Source organism: Puma concolor, chromosome A3 (assembly GCF_028749965.1).
Source record: "Puma concolor isolate L17-30 chromosome A3, mPumCon1.1.hap2, whole genome shotgun sequence".
NCBI classification, from domain to species: domain Eukaryota; kingdom Metazoa; phylum Chordata; class Mammalia; order Carnivora; family Felidae; genus Puma; species Puma concolor.
Window position 1 is genome coordinate 56771485 of NC_141669.1, and position 15936 is coordinate 56787420.

General features: G+C 37.7%; 1 long non-coding RNA gene across 4 annotated transcripts in view; it reads left to right on the forward strand.

Annotated features, from left to right (window-relative positions):
* LOC147582465 (uncharacterized) overlaps nt 1-5522 on the forward strand; it is a 529319-nt gene extending 523797 nt beyond the window's left edge. For all 4 annotated transcript variants that reach the window (XR_015248720.1, XR_015248722.1, XR_015248723.1 and 1 more), the window contains one exon: nt 5148-5522. This is a non-coding gene — a long non-coding RNA (uncharacterized LOC147582465). The remainder of the gene's footprint in view (nt 1-5147) is intronic.
* Nucleotides 5523-15936: the final 10414 nt, after the last annotated feature.

The window sequence follows — 15936 nt, forward strand, 5'->3', positions numbered from 1 at the left end:
ATAATAGAAGACATTGTGGTGAGGAATAAAACTAGGCAGAATGCATATTTGAAACCAGTGTGCTTTGGTGCAGGAAGATAATATTTAGTAAAAATGCTTTCCTGCAGGTTTGTCCAGTGGTCTTTCTGTACTTCACTTAAGATGAAATGGTCTGGCCCAGGAAGTACAATAATAAAGTAGTCATCTTTTGAAACTTTGATTGGAATGATGAGGGAGAATAGTAAATTGTCCCAGAAGGACTTAGTAATGGAAAGTTTTCTAACGGGTATATCTGTGGAAACTGGGAGTCCTGGCTTGAAACAGGAGACCTCTCATGATTCCTTGTAGCTTGATTCACTCATAATACTGAGATAGAATCTGACTTATGCTATCAGAACTCTTGGATTCATTTAAACACATGGACATTGATCTTTAGTAGTGAAACTGTCTTGAGAAATTCAAAATTCTGTTAATGGATTACTGCCTTGTTAGACAAGTATGTAAAAATACTATAGAAATCTCACTGAGCGTGCTTAGCAGGAATCAGAACTTTGAGCATATCTTGTATACCCATCCTATATAAAACCATATATATTTGAGGCCCCTGGGTGACTCAGTCGGTTGGGTGTCCGACTTTGGCTCAGGTCTTGATCTCACGGTTCGTGGGTTTGAACCCCGAGTTGGGCTCTGTGCTGACAGCTCGGAGCCTGGAGCTGCTTTGAATTCTCTGTCTCTCTCTCTCTCTCTCTCTCTCTCTGCCCCTCCCCTGCTCACTGTCTGTCTCTCTCTCAAAAATAAATAAACATTAAAAAAAACTTTTAAGCATATATATTTTTTAATACCCATATGTCCTTCTGTTAAAAATAAAAACTAGTGTTTAGGAATAGCTGTTTCCTGATAAAACTACCCATTGACTTCTTTGCCAGACAAATGCAGCTCATACATTGACACATTTCAGTCCATCTGTATGTACAGCATGTTCCACATCCCAATTACAACACAGGCATCTTAACTTTAAATGAGACAAAACAAACATAAAATTAACACTGGTGGGAACCCCCTGCCACTCAATTTGTGTTGGGTTTAACACCTTCTTATTTTATATATCCTGCCACATAAACAGTTTTATATTAGCCACTGATATGGTGGCTTCCAACAACTCAGTGTTGAGCTGTTTAAAAGCACTAATTAGCAGCTTTAATACAGAAGGGAACACATATATTAGAAAAATCCTGTAAACCCCAAATACCCCTTGGGCCCTGCCATTTGTGTGTAAAATAACTTAATAAAAAATATATACTATATTCTTAATCACAAAACCTTTCAGGAGTATAATCAATCACAGAGAAATATAAACCATGCCTTTATAAACAAAAAAAGAAAAATGATAACTTCCATTTAAGCTGAGCATGTGAATCATCACAATGAGCATATGAATTTATAAAACTAAGCACACTTCATAATAGTGATAAAAATATTACAAGTATACATACATCCAATTGACATATATGCATTGCATTCAATTTGGGCACAACTGGCAACATATTTATTAAATTAACACTTCATTTCTTTTTTTCTATCACTTCTAATAATACCAAAGCCATATACACATGTATACTAACTTTAACAGAAAATAAAGAAAATATTCTTAAAGTACTTTTACACTATTTGAGAATACAGAAACATATTTAATTTTCAAAGGATTCCAGGAACACATTTTTCTATAATTGGGAATGTCCATATAATCTATGTCTTTTTAAGTAACTTTTAACATAGCTATTTATAACTTAAAGGAATGTTTTTTCTTTTCCCTAACTTTCCATGTACCTTGATCAGATAATTCTACTAGTTAATATTTCTAGTACATGTAAATAATTATATCCTGAGTGCTTTAAAATTACACTAATTCCTACACCATTAAGGAAGGAAAATGTTTCTAGTTTTTGATGCATTATAAGTGGGAGATATTAATTTCTAGATGAAATTATGCATAAGCAGGGGGAAAGCTTTGTACTGAGTTAATATTTAAACATAAAATGTTAAGTATCTCAGGAATTATGGATGATTAAAAGCAAATAGAACAACACAGCCATACTGTATTTGGATTGTGGGACCCTCTCCCGTTTGCACAATTTTCTACCCCCCGCCCACAGCAAAAAGCGTCTTTAATTTTAAAATTGTTTAGCTGTCAGGATGGATGGTTTGAACAGTAGCAAACACTCAAATCCAAAGAAATGGCATTCTTCAGTAAATATGTTTGTGCTATGTCATATAAATGAATTATAAACAGTAGAGTAACCTTTTTGTTTTTATCGTTAATACTTTGTCATTTTACAAACTGCCAGTAAGCAATATAATTTCCAAAGCAAGGTTGAAAACTTGGAGGAAATTAGCTCATACCAAGTTATATATATTATTTTCTAATGCAGTACTAATCATACTTTACTATTTTGGGTGAACAGCTTTTTAAAACTATACTGAATGATGGAATTGTCCCATTTTAAGTAGAAATTTCTACACAATGGGTAATTTCAATTCTTTCCAGCTTTATTCCACTATTAGAAACATATTTAGTCAAAGACCTCAGATATTTACTATGAATATATTTTAATGTATTTTCTCCAAAGAAATAAAGCAGGTTGACACTTAGGTTTGTTTCTCCTTTCATGTTTTGCTTTAAATGGTGTTTTATGTTATAGGCTAATGAGTGTCTAACGGTGTACTTAATGTACTTTGCATATGGTATTTCAGTAAAGACCCAGCATTTCATTTGGGAGGGCGGGCTGCCATGACACTTGAGCAGTTTTACATAAGCTGGGAGTATGTTTACAGTTCGCGAAGGCTTTTAGAGACAGATTCTATGTTTCTGGCAAATATGGAGCTATACACCCTTCACTATTTGTGACAAGTGATACTGTCTCTTAGTAAATTTGTGTCTGCCCACTATGATAAAATTGGGGTAAGACTATAAGAGTTTAGGTCAGGGACAAAGAGAATTCTTTACAGGCCTGCTACATTAAATTATAGGACCACTGCTTTAGGTTCCTAGGACTGCTAGAGCAAAATGTCACAAACGGAGTGTCTGAAAACAGAAATCTATTGTCTCACAGCTCTGGAGGCCCCAAATCCCAAAGCAAAGTTTTGGTGGGGACTTGCTCCCTCTGAACTCTGTGGGGAAGAAGTCTTCTTCCTGGCTTTGAGTGATAGCCATCTGTCCTTGGCATTCCTTGGACTATAACTGCAACACACACCCCTCTCTTCCTCTGTCTTCACATCATCTTCTTAGAAGGACACTGAGCATAATGAATTAAGAGCCCACTCTACTCCAGTATGACTTCGTATTCATTATTTAAATCTGCAACAATCCTATTTCCAAATGAAGTCACATTCTGAGGTACTAGGGGTCAAGACTTCGGCTTAGCTTCTGTGTGTGTTGGGGGGGCGGGGAGAGGGGGAAACACGATTCAACCTGTAGCAAGCATTAACCAATATCAGATGTAAGCCTAAATTGGTATGCCCAGGCCTAAATGGCTAGCTAGGATCTTTCTCTGGACCATCTCCTCTCTTCTTGGAGGAGTTCCATTGCTTGGGGATGGTATCATGGAGGGAGTCACTTTCCTCCTTTAGATGTCAAATCAGACAGAAGAAGAAAGAGTAAAGTGAAGAAATTAGGATTGCTGCGAATCACACATGGACCACAGTATAACTACAAACATCCAGTCTATGATGAATATCTTTTTAGAGGACTTACAATGTACCGTCAGGCAGAAAAAGTAAGAAAAGAACCTTCCTGTCTCTTACCACTCTTTGTTCTAAGGAGTTCCTTTGGAAAAATACTCCTTTGGCCCCTTAGGGGTGCCTCTGCTTTCCATCAACTTGATCTCGAGCTCATGGAGGTCACTAATCTCCAGAGCCATTGACATCCTCGAATTCACCAATGGAAAAACAACCATTAAGAAAGAAAGAAAGAAAGGAAGAAAGAAAGAAAGGAAGAAAGAAAGAAAGAAAGAAAGAAAGAAAGAAAGAAGAGAAGAGAAGAGAAGAGAAGAGAAGAGAAGAGAAGAGAAGAGAAGAGAAGAATGGGTTCAGAAACAATGTGTGAGGGGGTAGATTTACATTACCACCCACTTCAGCCTTTGTCTTCAAAGTGCTTTCTGCAGAGTATTAAGTGGTGTTTGGCTTTTTTTCTTTTTCATTTTTCTCTTTTTGGAGGGGAGGAGAAGTCAATGAGATTTTTGAATAGGCTCAGAACAGAGAGGTCACTTTTGAACATATGACATGTAAGGCAAGATAAATTTACATTTTTCAACCTCATGAAAAACAAGGACAGCTTTGTCTGGGATTCACTAAGAAGTCATTGAAGGTAAGCGCCGGCTGCCCATTGGTCACGATGGAGTAAAACCCAGAGAAATGTGAGGTAAAGAGAGTTTATATGTAACCATAGGTTGAACATCCCCAACTCCCCACAAAAGCCTTTCATTTCCATTTGGAGTGAGTACACGATAACCTAGACCGGCCAGCCCCTCAGTCACCAAGCAAAGCTCTTGACATTTGCCTAATTATCTTTTCTCATCATCAGTCATTTCTTGAAGTCTCAGCTTCATTCAGATGCCAGGTATTTCCGAAATTAATCATGACATTGAAAGTGGCATCTTTTCATGTAAACGGACTTTATTATCTGGATCAGAAAGCCCCCTCTTCAAGTAGCGAAAGCCCATTTGTAGGGAAAGTGTCTGAAATCTGACATGCTGCTTTCCCAAGAAAGATTCTTCGTGTTGACCTCCCAGCAAGGACCAAGCATTCATCACTGTGAGCTTATGTGTAAGTGTGTGTGTGTGTGTGTGTGTGTGTGTGTGCGCGCGCGCGCGCGCGCTCGCCCACGCGCATGGGTGGACATGTGCCTGCGTGCAGCTAAAAGCCTTGGGCTGGCTGCATGCTAATTTGCCCCATTGTTTCAGGGTGACTGTTTTTCTAGTATTCAGGAATTAGTATTTAGCCTTTTTGCATAAGCCCCTACCTACAATTATTTTATGTTTACCTCAAGGGCCACCATCTTATGTGTGTTGCAACTATATTAGGGGATGCCAGAGCTTCTTTGTCTCCTTGGAAGGCCTCAGATTATAGACAGGGTTTAGCTTGATACCAGGACACCTCTCTTTCATTTATAGGCATTTTACAAACGTTTGAAGGTCCTGAACTATACCAACACATGGCTTTGCCCAGCCTCTCGGAATTTACAAAGGGGAGGAAGAAAATGCTTCGAAGAGCTTGGTAAAGTGCCCTCAAACTCAGTTTTTAGGTATATAAAATAAAGGATGGGCAAATGAGGAATTAGCAAGAAATTTCCCACTTGTAGAAGTATCACCAGAACTGGAACAGGGTCTCAAAAAGGGTTGCATACTTAGATTCCCAGCACTGCCTCGAATGTTATCTAATTACAGATCTTCTTCCTCTTGTGATGGGACTATATCCCGATAAACCTATCATATGTTGTAAATATCCTAAGTCGAAAATGCCCCTAACCTACCAAACATCATAGCTTAACCGAGTCTATCTTAAATGTGCTCAGAACACTTACTATTAATCTACCTCTGGGCAAAATCATCTAACACAAAGCCTGTTTTATAGGAAAGCATTGAACAGAGCAAGTAATTTATTGGATACTGTACTGAAAGTGAAAACCAAAATGGTTGTACGGTACAAAATGGTGGTAAGTATATCGGTTGTTGACCTTTGAAGTCACGTGGTTGTTGACCTTTGCAGTCACGTGACTGACTGGGCACTGCAGCTCCCACTGCCCAGCATCAGAACAGAGGATTCCAGAGCATATCGCTGGCCTGGGGAAAGATCCAAATTCAAAATTGGAAATACTGTTTCTACTGGATGCATATCATTTTGTACCATCATAAAATTGAAAAATCCTAAGCTGAATCACTGTAAGCCAGGGACCTTCTGTAGCTGATAGGTTCACCTGATGATAAGCCAACTCCATGGCACATTTCCAGTGGAAAAGCAACCCCTACCCTCGTGTGTATAGTGACAAATAGGGAAAGTTCTTTCTACATCCCTGACTCACTTTTCTTTTGTTCTGTGCTTTAACAGCTGAGTGTTAATGATGGGATATTTGTCCTCTGAGAGGAGTACAGAAGAGTAATATTAACTACCTGCAACCCTCCCTCCTATGTGGAAATAAAATTAATGTTGTGACATAAGCTGACAAAAACCAGGAAATTAAAAGTTAAGGCTGAGACTCCTTCGTGAGATTTTACCTTTTTTGGTTATTGTAAAATGAATATAGTGAGGATAATTTGCTTGGAGGAAAGACCTAATCATGGAGTTCATCAAGAAAGAGTAAAAAAAAAAATTTTTTAAATCTATTTTTGCTCTCTTCAAGCCAACTGAGAGCTGGTTTTAAACAGTACCCCACTTTCTCTTACCCCTCCATTTTCTTAAACCTGAAGAATTTCTTAAACCAAAGGAAAAGAAAAACCTCCCCTTCATAGTCTACAAAAAGGCCAAGTAAGTAATACATTCCCCATTCTTTAAAACAAATGGACCCAGACAAAAAAGTCCAGTATGTCCTAAATCAGAATCAGTGGAAAGCACAGATTGTCTGGAATTTGGAAATACAGTTTTGGAGTGTTCCATTCACATCCAAAGTCCTATAGGAAAAACAAACATAAAAATCAGCTTTTGAGAGGCCATATTTAAGGAAGACCTCAACCCCTCCATTCTTTGGCTGTGTTTGAAGATCAGCCAAAAGGGAGAAAAGGGAGTGTAAATTCAAGGAATGACGCTCTAGGCTGTAGGCCAGAAACTCTGAACATTCATCTTTCCCCCTTTGCTGAGAAGAATGTTTCTGGGGAAGAAGATCCGTGATGGGTTTGTTTCTAAGGGCTTTTCTGAACTCAAAAAAAATAATTGTAAACTTTACCTTCCTCCCTGCATCTGCCTTCAGTCATGCTAATCTTGGGCTCCTTTCATCTCTTGGGTTCGCTGTTACAAACACAAATGGCTTATTCTGGTGCCTAGGAATGCCCTGTATTACCATCCTTTCTATTTGGATATATGGTTCGATGCTATCTTATTTTGCAACAATATCATCACCTCCTGGGCTGCTCATCATTTCCATAGCTATTTGCACATAACATTTCAGGAAGTTGCTAAATGTCATCCAGAACTGTTAACCATAATAACCAGACTTAAAGCTCCTTGAAGGCAGGCTCCTCAGATACAATAGCAATTCTTACAAAATCAAAAGGCAGACCACATAGTCTGACAAAAGATACCTTTCTAATATATGAATTTATTTATATGAAAAAAACCAGTGAAGAATATTTGAAATGGACACTATTTAACAAGCTTGAAGATATACATTCCCTGTTTATTCACATTATCTGTAATATTGAACCCAATAAATTATACTAGCAAAGTTTCTTAAAATCTGTCAGAGTGAACAGCAGTCATCAATGGAAAATTATGTGAGGGGTGCCTGGGTGGCTCAGTTGGTTAAGCCTTGACTTGGGCTCAGGTCATGATTTTGCATAGGGCTTTCCGCTGTCAGCATGGAGCTCACTTTAGATCCTCTGCCCCCACTCTCCCTGACCCTCCCCCTCTTGCACTCTCTCCCTCTCAAAATTAAATAAACATTAAAAAAAAAGGAAATCCTGTGAGATGGCCACAAAAGACCATCACTATCCACTAGTTAATGGCTTTTTATCTATTTATTTCTTAGGACAATAGCAACTAAAATTTTTACCCTTGCTCCCCTGCCCATATAGATGTAAATATATAGCCAAGGATCAGACAAGCCTCAATCCCTAGCAAATGGTGAATTACATGCTTTCTAAAAATTTGCTTATATTTATTAGAGTCAAACAAAGGCTGATGGGCTACATAGGCTGTGTTCGTGTATAACTGGCATACCTAGGAAGTTTAGGAGTTAGCAGTGTCCTGTATAAAACGGATATAGGAGGGGCTATGACAGCAGGGACAACTAATCTAAACTAATCATTAAGGGAGCGTTGTCTGCTGGGAAATCAAGAAAGCAGGGAGCAAAGCAGAGGTTTGCTCTGAAATCAGTTACATTAGTCATTAGGGATTTCCAAAATTGTTCTGATTTGAAGTCCTGGTCCTGGACTGACTTTTTTTTAGGAGAAGAGAGTCTGCAAACACCAAAGCCCTCTCTCTCTAGGCTGCTGCTTTGAAAAAAATAGACATTTTTTCTTACAAAGTGGAATACAGGCATTAGAAATTGAGACTGCATATCCCACTCATGGCAGCTGGGGCTTGAAGGCCTTTCTGTGCCATAGCCCTTGTCTTTGAAGAGAGTATACAGGATGGAATTGCAAAACCTCTCAGCTAAGTGTCGTCAAGGAACTTAATAGTTCAGAGCTAAAAACCTATCTTATCACATTCGACTCCTATTTCTTACCTGTGAACTTCTCCAATTATTTTATTACATTAAAAAAATGACTTATTACTCTTTACAAAGGCAACAATATTCCTACAGTACTTGTCAAGCTGCGGCAATCACACTAGAAAGAGCTTCTAACACGGCTTCGGGACTGAAGTGAATGGCATCTGTCTTGCCACTCAATCAACCTAAAATTGGTGAATCTGGAGTTCCACTATCCATCTTCATTTCGGATGAATGACAATCCCAGACCCTGGGAGGAGACACGAGTTGCCTTGATTCTTTCCTAAGTTGGAGAAGTCAAAGCTGTCTCAAAAACAATTTCACAGTTCATCCTGCCCTCTCCCAAAATCTGTTCAACTTTCAGCCCTGATTGCTGCATGAGTACCTGAAGTAGTTTGTCTACTTGTGAAGGAGTAGTCTGTGGATTACAATCAGGATGCCCACACATGGCAATGAGCCTTTTTGTGAAATTTCTCCCATCAAGGGAAACTTGGGGATTTACAAAATTTCATAGCTTAATATTACATGTTTTCTGTTTCACATTTCCTCAAGAAGAACTGCAAAGGAAAATCAGGTAACTCAGTTATTTGTATATTCTAGGTTTATGGTATTGTGTGTTGCCTTACCTAATGCATATGCTGTTAAATATGTATGTAAATCCTTCCCATTCTGTTATTATTTGGTAACCTTGATCTTGATTTTACATTGAATTTTACTGAACAATTGTAGCTCTTCATTCTGAACAATCTTTCTTTGTTTCAGTTGGCAAGTACTTCGGCGATAACTCAAGATACGTAATTCATTTCACATTTAACCATCTAATATGTACATAGTGCTGTGCTGGAGAATTAGACGCATTCTAATTGTTATTTATAAATAATAGGTGCACACATATGCACATACACCTATATCTATGCATATACTTTTCATAAACAGTCTATTTCTTCATCAGAGCAGTCTAGCACAGTGGTTCAGGGTATGGGTTCCAGAGCCAAACTACTTGTATTCCAGGATTTGATCTGTCAGTTACTGGCAGTGAGACCTTGGGCAAAGTCATGTCTAACATCTCTGGACACCTTGTTTACCTCAAATATATGATGGTGATCATAGTAGAGCTTATGTCAAGGACGCTTCATGAGAATTACATCCAGAGAGAAGACTGGCTGAGACCTATTAGACATGGACTGAACATTAGCTAATATTGGTGTCTCTTCCACTATAAATACAACAATAATAGTACCTTCTCTATCAGGTTTCTGGGAGCATTAAATGAGTTAAGGCATCTGAAGTTTTTGACGCCGTTATTATTATAACCATCATTAGGGATGTATTATCAAAACGCTATAAGAAAGCACAGGAGATGAAGATGGGGGCGGGGGGAGACTAATGTAGACTGAAGAGTTTTGGCAAAGACACCAGAAACGAAGTGGAATCCAAACTGCCCTTTTAAAGGATGGGTAGGATTTTGATACAGAGGGCTTTCTGGCAAAGACAAATAAAAACAGTCTGAAAAGGTCCTTAAAGAGAATAATACTTTGGGGGCCACTGTGTAAGGGATGGATATGGAAGACTAGGGGCAAAGGTATAGGACAGGTGAAAGAAAATTAGTCTGGAAAAGTGTATTTAGGCCATATTATTGAAGGCTTTCAGTAACCTACAAAAATAGATAAGCAAATAAATAAATAAATGGGCTGTGTGCTGTAAACATTTTAAAGCCGGTGGAGTTGTTGTTGTTGTTGTTGTTGTTTAAGGAAAAAAAAATCACATGATTGACTCCATTTTATGTAACATCAAAGGTAGCATGGAAAATACATCAGAGAGAAAAGAGTGTGGAAACAGGAAGCCAAGCTACAGCAGCAGTATGGTAAAAGATTAATCAATACAAAAATGGCAGAGCAATAAAACGAGTTTGGGAACGGGTTTGGGGGATAGGCAAAATGAGTGAATGGCGTCAAGAGGCAGCAATTCCCAGTTATAAGATAAGTCATGGGATGTAATTCACAGTATAGTGACTATAGATAATAATACTGTATTGTGTATTTGGAAGTTGCTAAGAGAATAAATTTTAAAAGTTCTCATCACGAGGAAAAAAACTTCTTAGGAGGTTTGTTTGTATGTGTAATTTTCTTGAATACAGAGTAATCATTCAATAGCTTAAAACTTAAAGTTTAAATATTGAATGTCAGGTGGTCAACAAGAAGGCCCAACAGCTCCACCCTCCCGAGTGACAGGCCATCTTCAGATGCAGCCTTTCTGTGCCCACTCTTGAGACAAATTTCGATCACTTACTGTAGCTAATTCTAGATGCCCTTTAATATTGTGAACAGATATACCATCTGGTTTTATGAAGCCCATGTAGGCAGAAGCCTATTCCTCTGAGATATATGGCATGTAGGTTGCTGTCTTTACAACTCCTCTCTCTCCAACCATTGTGTTCTTAGCCCATTTCTATGTGCCTCCCCCTTTATTTCCAAGTGACATTTTTAGTCTTTCAAAAGGAAGAAAGGGAGAAAGATGGAAGGAAGGAAGGAAGGAAGGAAGGAAGGAAGGAAGGAAGGGAAAGAGAAAGAAAGAGAGAGAGAGGAAGGAAGGAAAGGAGGAAGAAAGAAAGAAAAGAAAAGAAAAGAAAAGAAAAGAAAAGAAAAGAAAAGAAGAATAGGTCATTCTGATTTTTTCTTTCCTTCTTTTGTTCCTTTTCTTTCTTTTCTTTCTTTCTTTTGTTTTACATTTGAATGGTAACTTCTTAAACAGTCTGTGTCCTTTCCCAACCCCGCAGATCTACAATGGACATCACATGAGGGAAACCTAAAAGGATAGAAAATGGAGACATCAAACTTAAACCTTGCTGTTTATTCTCCAGCAAGTTAATGTTAGGGTATTGACATCCAGTCCAGAGTCTAATTGGTATCTCTAAAATCTCATTTAGAAAATTCCTAAACACCATACATAACCAATTCTCTCTTTGAAGATTGTCCCCTGTTATACTACCACAGAGGAAAAACAAAGAAAGAACGGACAGAAAATTTATACCGTAGTTCAGTAATGTGTGACTTTTGCAGTAGTTAGTCTCTCCAAAACAATCTACTTTGCTCAGTTAAATCACTGCATCAGCAAATCAGTTACTCATCAAGCTGGACCACAGATATTATCTTGTTCAGATACTCAAAACATCACATTTCTTGAATGAACTGAATGAGAGCTATGCTTTTCATTTCTGAAAAATCCTTTGTTTTCATAGATTATCATATTATCATATCCTATCCTGATAATGGAACTATTTATTGTTTTTCCTTGTGATATTTCTCATGGCTATTTCTCTGACCCTTCCCCAACCTTCAAATATACTTACATAAACATATACTCACCCTCCCTCTCTTAAATTTATTTTTCACTTATTTTTCAAAAATAGCTTCAAACTTCGAGACACTTCTTGCATATTTAAGGAAGATGATGAGATTCCATTGATTGTTTCTGGCTTGACAGTTTAAAATGTCAAGTTCTGTTACCCTGTATGAGATAATATTTGTTGTTTTGCTTTTATTATAGTTATTTGTCTTTCACTGATCAAACAGTTTCTCCAGTTATTAGTTAGTGTGTACACGATGAGATCCATCCTTTATGTTGGTTGCATACCACATTGTGCAGCATGACCCCAGTGAATCAGCCATTAGTTGTTTTGGGCCCCAAGACAACTGAAGGCAACCCACAAATCCTCCTGCCTAAAGTGGCAAGAATCCAGATCTTGTTATCCTAGGAGCTGCTGCGTGGGGAATGAAGAATGAGGGCTAACAGAGCAGGCTTGGCTCACACTAAACATGGCTTTCTAAGAATATCCTGACATTTCCAGAAGGTTGGGATGGGTAAGATCCCAGTTGGAAAAACCATGAACGTATTTACTTCATAATTTTTAGGTTTTCATATCTTTGCTTTACTATATGTAGAAATAGATTCAACCTGAGCAACTTGAAACAATAAAATAAAGAATGGGGTGGGGGGTGTGCAAGGAAGGCTAACTTGAGCAGAATATATCAATGTATATACACACACCAAAAAAGAAAATCCTCAAAACTATTGCCTATATTGGGAAGCGAAAATTTATAAAAGAGAGGCAGACATAAAAGAAGAAATTGTTTATTTGTTTGTTTGCCTTTATAAAACCCATTTGGGAGAAACATCCATATATATACATCAGTTATCTGGCTTGTCCCAGTTACACTGATGTTAGAGATGTCCTTTGTTAGAAATTAATGTGTGTAATAAAGTTTTACATTTTTCATATGTTTTGAAGTATATGAGCTATATTTCTTTTGACTGCATAATTACTTTTTGTACACAAGAAAAATGAGGTGCTTAGCCCTAAGTAAATAACCTCAAAACAAACCAAGAATAATAGTTACATTCTTTTCATCTTCTGGGCTGTATACAATAAATATTTCCAGAAACTTTTTAAGTTACGTTATTGTGACTTTTTGCCAAAAAAAGAATCCAAACTTTTATTGACTCAGAACCAAGTTCAGATAAAAATATGCCCACCTCCATATTGATATTTTGATACATTTGTTGAGAACACAGACTAATAACAGCTAAAAGCTTTTTTCCCAGTTTATATTAATTTCCAAGGTGTTTTCCCTTTACATTCTAAAGGAACAAATCTTCCACTCAGTATAAACCTTTTGGGAAATAAGACAGTAGATTTAAAGCAGTTTAAGTACTTTATTTTTCCGTGTAGATGCTTTCAATAACTCCTAAATTCCCACAGTAGAGAACGCTATCAACAAAATTGTATGTTGTATTGATTACAGTTAGTCTCTTTTGCATAAACTTTGTTTTTAAGGCTAAGCATTTGGTTGTTTCTAAACAATGGGACTTAAAAAAAATTAAAGAAATTTGCTCTGTCATTCACACCTTGAAGAACCAATTTGGGTCTTTAAAAATAGTTCTGTGGAGGCTGTAAAATCTCAAATTGAGAGTGGGGGTGAGACAGTGCTACAAATGCTAACAGACTTATTAAGAGACCCCTCACCCTTTCTGGTAGCTGGCTCCGCTGTAATTACCAACCTGCCTGTTGTTTTCTTTTCCCTCCCTGGTAGCATGTAATATGACCTTGATATATTTTTTACTGCATTACTGAATTTAGTAAAGAAGTTCTAAGGTATGCTAAGATTGAGTAAGTCAGGAAGATACTGATATTTTAAGTTGTTCATGATGGACTCCATATAAAATATGCATGACTTATTTTCCCCCTCACCTGAGTAATTCTGACCGTAACTTGGATTTTTTAAAAAGGTAATGGGGAAAATAAAATCAGAGTGGATTTTTCTTCTTTTTCTCTCTCGTTCCTAGACCAAAATCTCTGTGTGTATATGGGTATTGCCTATGCCTGTAGATGTATAGAACAAGAGAGCAAATGCCGTAATCCATATATTAATAGTAGTTATCTCTGCAAATTAGAATTCTCAGTGATTTTATTATTTTTACTTTCACATGACCTCAATTTTTCTGTGCTAAAAATTATTATTTTTATAATAAGTAAGCTTATTAATTTATTTAAAAAATAGTAGGTATAACTTGCCAATAAAATTTGTGAAGTAAGTTAAAAGGAGTTTTTAAGTCTCTTTGCAAAATAGAATGTATTACTTTTCTTTTGGAAATTGTGTCTGCATTAGTGACAGTGGGAACACACAGATGATCTGGTAAGAGCATAAAAGTAAAGATAAAATATCAGTAAAGATCTGTGTCAGGCAGTAATCTGCCTTAGAAAAGTTGGAATAGAGAGAGCCAATCAAAAAAGACTGACGGAACATATTGACAGAAAAGAAGCTAGTGTGAGGAATGATGGCAAGAATATTTCATCAGTGCAGAATATTCGTTTGCTTGCTCATTTATTTGTTTGTTTGAAGAACCTGCCTATAGAGAATTATAGTCCAATACCAGCAACGAACACTGAGAGAAGGGTAGAGACTAAAGAGAGGCATTACTTCAAGTTTCCAAGTACTGTGAGTTTCCAGAAGGGTCATTCTCTGCAGTGACAGATAAAAGCCTCAAAATTAACTGTTACTCCTCAAGAGTGCAGTCCATATAACTGTGCCTTGGAATATACCTCTCAGATTCAGAGAGAAAGAGAGAGAGAGAATGAGGGAGATAGAGAATGACTCTGTTGCTTTCCTTTCTAAGTCATTATCTACCATTGATGCAGAAACTTCTGATAAATCTGGTGGGTTTTAGGTGGTCAACTGGTCATGTTCTGTTCTGTGTATCTTTGCTAGAACTCATCACTGTGATGGAGATCTTGGTTTTTGGACTCTGAAATTTTTCTGGGAGATGAGACACAACATCCTTGTCCATCTTCTCACACACTCATTTTTAGATATTGGTTTAAAGTCTTTGGTGGTTTATCTAGATTATCATGTTCCCTGCCTACTCTCTACCTTTGTGGTTTTCATTGCTCCCCAGCAAGCATCCTTCTGCATTCAGACCACCCTTCTTTGTACTGAATGCAAAGAACTCCTCATGGTCTATAAATACCCTAATTCATTTCTATCTTTTCAATTTTGCCCACCTTACCAGAAATACTTCTTCTAGATTCACCAGCCACCTATTCTCAAAGATTACATAGAAGATTCCACATCCACACTGAACAAACCTTTCCCCAAATCTTTGCAGACCTTAGTTACATTTACTTCAATACAGTCAGGCTTTTATCACACACTGCTCATCTCCCTGCCTAGATCTGAATCCAGTCGTTTGTAAGTTGAACATTGCCAGGGCAGAGAAAGAGCACAGAGTGTTCTACACATACACATTATATGAATTACTTGTGGGTCTTCTTGCTTCCCTCTCATTCTCATTCTGCAGCCATATAAGAGAATTAGAAGATTGGTCCAGAAATGTGGCCTAAGTGCTCGCATCTGGCTGACCTCTCCTTCCAGACTGCAGTTCTGCGAGCCTGGCTCTTTTCAACTGAATTAAGGTCAAAACTCTCCATGAAAAGACTCTGGCTTCTTCTGTCCTCTTCCCGCTGCCTGCTCCCTCCCCCCACGTCACTGTATCCTGTTCCAGTTGAGGCTTGGATCAGTTTAACTAGATGATTTCCCTTATGTCCTATAGCAATTAAAAAATAAATAAAACCCACACTGCCGCTCCTCCTCATAACGAAGGTACTCTTTTTCCCTTTCAGTAAGAAAAAAACAAGTTTCACACTTTGGGTCTGTTTACTGGGTAGAACCCAAAAACAGAGCTGTAAGACCGAGGACAGAGTTTCAAATGGTGACTTGTCTGTTTACAGATGAGTAATTGGGCTCCCGCACTGGCGCTGTGGGATGGTCACTTGCAGGTCTGATATTTATTTCCACAATTCACTGAATGTAACGGATCTTGAAATATAGCTTATAAATATTTAGAAAATATTGTTTCTAAGTATCTGCAGCTTCTTTACAGTGCATCGGGCTATTTATTTTGAAACAGCATCTCTTTTTATTGAGAGGTAAAGTAGATAGCTGAGCAGAGACGCATGCAGCATGGAACATAATTAATATTGT